This window comes from Lissotriton vulgaris, chromosome 9 (genome assembly GCF_964263255.1).
Source record: "Lissotriton vulgaris chromosome 9, aLisVul1.2, whole genome shotgun sequence".
In the NCBI taxonomy this organism is placed as follows: Eukaryota; Metazoa; Chordata; class Amphibia; order Caudata; family Salamandridae; genus Lissotriton; species Lissotriton vulgaris.
This window is the reverse complement of record NC_141697.1, coordinates 957,627,966-957,632,542: the sequence shown is the minus strand read 5'-3', so window position 1 is coordinate 957,632,542 and position 4,577 is coordinate 957,627,966.

The window sequence follows — 4,577 nt, the reverse complement described above, 5'->3', positions numbered from 1 at the left end:
GGGGTGGGGTGGGGGGATGAATGATATGTAGGGGCAGTACCCATGTGTAGCCTTTGTCTTTCAGAAGGGGTTACATAATAATAAGAAAATGTAAGACCCTTCCCCAATGTGGTCTTTTCGTGCCGTAGGTATCAAGGTACACTATTTAGATTCAACGATGGATTCTTTATTGCCTAGGTAATATGCTTGAGGAAAAACTAAATTTGCATCCATATCTAAAAGAAAATCGAATTATTTCAATACTGAAACTACAGACTATCCAGAAAAATTATGAATTCAGAAATAGGGAAATGTATAGGGAAGTGGCAGATGAGAGAATGGGTACGATTGCAATCGAGCGGAATAATTTTGCATAAACTACACTTGAAGCTGATCAAAAAGATAGACCTACCATATTTAGACATGACAGTCTAACCTCTGACAGTATCTTCATCCTTCGCAGTATTAAGATACTTAAAAGGAGTTACAGTTACTTCCATGGTTAATACAGAACTCTTGTTTGTTAGGCTTCTTTACATGAACTGTATTCTCACATTGCAGCATGGGCGTTTTACCTTTTATCTACCAGAACGCCCTGCTGTTCACTGAGGCAGGAGGAGGCAGCCACATGCTGTCACACCCCAGACTGCCCCATTGACATTCTGTATGTGGCAATCATCAGCCGCAGACAGAATGACAATGGGCGGGGAGGGGCTGCTCCAGGAGGAGTGCGAGGCGCCCCATCAAGGGGGGGTGAGTCCTCTCACAGGGAGCAGTGCTGCTCCCTGTGATGGCCAAAATTACGGACAACAGGCGTCCGTAAAAGGGATCCTCACGGACAACGGACGTGAGGTCCCAATTACGGATGGTCCGTGAAACTTACGGACGGTTGGTCACCCTAATTACTTTTAGTAACTATTCCATGTTCTTGCCAATGCTTCTTTGGACGACGTGTGGCCTTCGAAGCCCTTAGTCTTCGTTTGTTGACCGGGGACCGTGGAACTTATCAGAACAGAGAGACCGTGTTTTGAATATAGGTACCTGAAAGTCAGACAAAAATCGTAGCAAACGTGTTTGCGTAAATGTAGCTAGATGTAGGGGGAAAAGGCACTGCACGTTTCCAAATACTATTCGAGAACATATTTATTGCACCGCACGATACATTTATTGGCTAATTCACAAAAACAACCTTGGGCCTCATTTATGAGGCTGTGCGTCACTTTTACGCCGCTGGTGCGTCACTATTTGTGACGCACCAGTGGCGTAAAAAATGCGCCCTGTTGCGCCATATTTACAAAGTGACGCATCTAGGTAGATGCATCACTTTGTAAACCCCTGCGCCACATTATACCTGCGCCAGGTATAATGTATGCAAGGGGGGCGTATTGACGCAAGGAAGGGTCGTAGAAGTGACGCAGTGAAATCTATGAGATTTCACTGCGTCACTTTTAGGACGCCGTTGCGTCAAAATCTTGCGCCTGCCTCACAGCAGGCGTAAGACTGACGCAGGCCCTTTCACATGGGGCAATGCGTCACTTTTGCGCTTACAGATACGTCAGAAATTTTGACGTATCTGCAACTCCTTGCGACATGATGCGTCATACATTAAATATGACGCATCAGGAATGTCGCAAGGAGTGCGCACTGAGAAGTGACGCATCGCTACTTTCACGCAGCGATGCGTCATTTCTCATAAATGAGGCCCCAGGTACCTTCAAAAGAAGAAGTACGGCAAAAAAAATCACCACGCGTTTGCAGTTATTCAAAAGCATTCTTTTTCATTCGTTTGGACGGATTGAACTGATTTGGTTCGTTAAAAACATATGCATGAAAATATATCAGTCGGAATGTTTTCTAGTGTAGGTCGTCCTGAAACATCGCGAGAAACGATGAGGAGTTAATGAGACTTCCTTCAAAGCGACTTTCACAGCCATTAACAGGCAGAGAGGTGAAGCACTGCAGTCAATGCCTCTTCAATCCTACATCTCACCAGAAGATGGCAGAGCAGCCCCACAGAAGAACTTGCATGATAACTGCACAGATAGTCACAAATTATGAGAGATCGTCTCCATCAGTCAACTCCTTAGTCAGCGTATTTTGACAAGGCAACACCAGTGCCCTATGCCGCGGTCACATTTACCACCAAGTAAAGAAGCATTTGGTCGAACGTCATAAGGGCTGCAGTCAGAGTGCTCCATGTGGACCACAGCTTTGGTTGTCTGATTTGGAGAGAATCTTCTGAAGAAAAACATTATGGGCTACATGCATCAAAATTGTAAATTGTGAATACCTAATTGCGAAATCCTGAGAATTGCAATTAGGTAATCGCAATTTACAATGTATGAAACTCAAAGAGTTTCAGATAGTGATTCCTAGAGGTTCGCAAATCGCTCTACCATGTTAACATTAATGAGGTAGATTACAATTTGTGACCCCCTAGGAATCACAAAACTCACGTGGACGGTGGTCTGCTGAGGTCAGCAGACCATCATATCTGTGATTGCTTTTAAATAAAGTCATTGTTTTTTTGTAAAGCAGCAAAGGATGCTTTACAAAAAGTAAAATGAAAAGTTTTCTTTTCATTTTTTAAGAGTAGGCAGTGGGACCACTGTCTGCTCTTAAAAAATGCTTTAACTAACATTCACAAAGGGGAAGGGGTCCCTTTTACAAAGGGGAAGGGGTCCCTTTTGGACCCCTTCCCATTTGCGAATGGGTTACCACCTACTTGAAATAGGTGGTAAAATGCAGATGTTTTGTGACCGCATTTCAGTCACAAAACATTCCAACATACCGATTTGATTCGGTATTAGGAAGAGACACCCTAGGAAGACACCTCTTCCTAATAGCGATTCGCAATCCGATTTTGCGATTCGGTAACAGGTTACCGATTCACAAAATAGGGGTTGCTGCATCTGAAAAGCATTTTTTGCGTTCGCAAACGGGCCAATACTGCGAATCGGCCCGTTTGCGAAGGCAAAAATGCTTGATGTATGTGCCCCTAAATTTCCAATACAAATCAGTTCATGATTATGATATACAAAATACAAACAGATCCAAAATCGGAAGCTACATTATTAAGGATACCAGATAACTCCATGTCACCAGGACACAATGCTGCAGCCCTGGGGCGTTCTTTTATAAATCATTATTCAATTTGATCAGCTAAAATCAGGCCAATATGTTGCAGGTTGGTAAATGAAAACCCGGGGCAGGAGCATCGTGTCTTTGGTGACATGGATTTATTTTGGTGAATTAACATATCATTTTTTTTGTTTTTTATTTGTGGGTCATTACTAAAGATTTTAAAAACTAACAAATAATCTATTAGACAGATCCACCGCTGGTGTTAGCACATGCCACTAGTTTCCTTGTGAATTTACAAAATACCTTGATTAGGGCTATGAAGGCAAAAAAACAAAGGAAATGAGAAAGCTTAATGCAGAAAACAAGTGTAAGTATGGAGGAATATTACTTAGCACTGCAAACCGTACTATTGTTTTAGAGCCGTGAACCAGTAACTACCCCTCCAGAGGGACCATCATTCAACATTGTGCTTTCCAAAGGGTACAACCAAGATGGATGCTACTTTCGCCGTAGTGCTGGGGGAAGAATATGTCAAAGACAGAGCCTCGAAGTACATCTGGGGCCTCATTTATGAGCCCTTCCGTCACTTTTACGCCGCCGGGTGCGTCACTTTTTGTGACGCACCAGTGGCCTAAAAAATGCGCCGTGTTGCGTCATATTTATAAAGTGACCCATCTAGGTAGATGCGTCACTTTGTAAACCCCTGCGCCACATTATACCTGGGCCAGGTTTAATGTATGCAAGGGGGGCGTATTGACGCAAGGAATGGTCGTAGAAGTGACGCAGTGAAATCTATGAGATTTCACTGCGTCACTTTTAGGACACCGTTGCGTCAAAATCCTGCGCCTACCTCACAGCAGGCGTAAGACTGACGCAGGTCCTTTCACATGGGGCTTGCCCCATTTGAAAGGACGCATTGCTGGAGTTGCGTCACTTTTGTGACACACTCCAGCAATGAGTCACTTTTGCGCTTACAGATACGTCAGAAATACTGACGTATCTGTAACTCCTTGCGACATGATGCGTCATACATTAAATATGACGCATCAGGAATGTCGCAAGGATTGCGCACTGAGAAGTGATGCATCGCTGCTTTCACGCAGCGATGCGTCATTTCTCATAAATGAGGCCCACTGAGTTTTGTTCAGCTGTGGTTTTGTTCTTATTGTATGATGAAGGTATAGAAGAAGGGGAGTAAAAACTAAATGGAGGAAGTTATGGATACATAGAGGAAAGGGGGAGAGAACAACAAGGGCTGGTAGAGAGAGAGAGGAGAAATAGAGACCTTCAGGAATATCAGACACTTGGAGATAGACCAATGCCTCCACAGAATATTAAATATCAAAACTAGGTTTCTGAAAGCATCATAACACTGTATTTATGAAGTAGAAAAATACAAATTTGTTATAGTTAAAAACAGTTTAAGAGCAGATGTTCCCACTTTCAACGTCACCTTTTCTTTAAAATGTCTCATAGACCTTGGCTCCGGGCTCACACACTACCTGCTTGTTTTC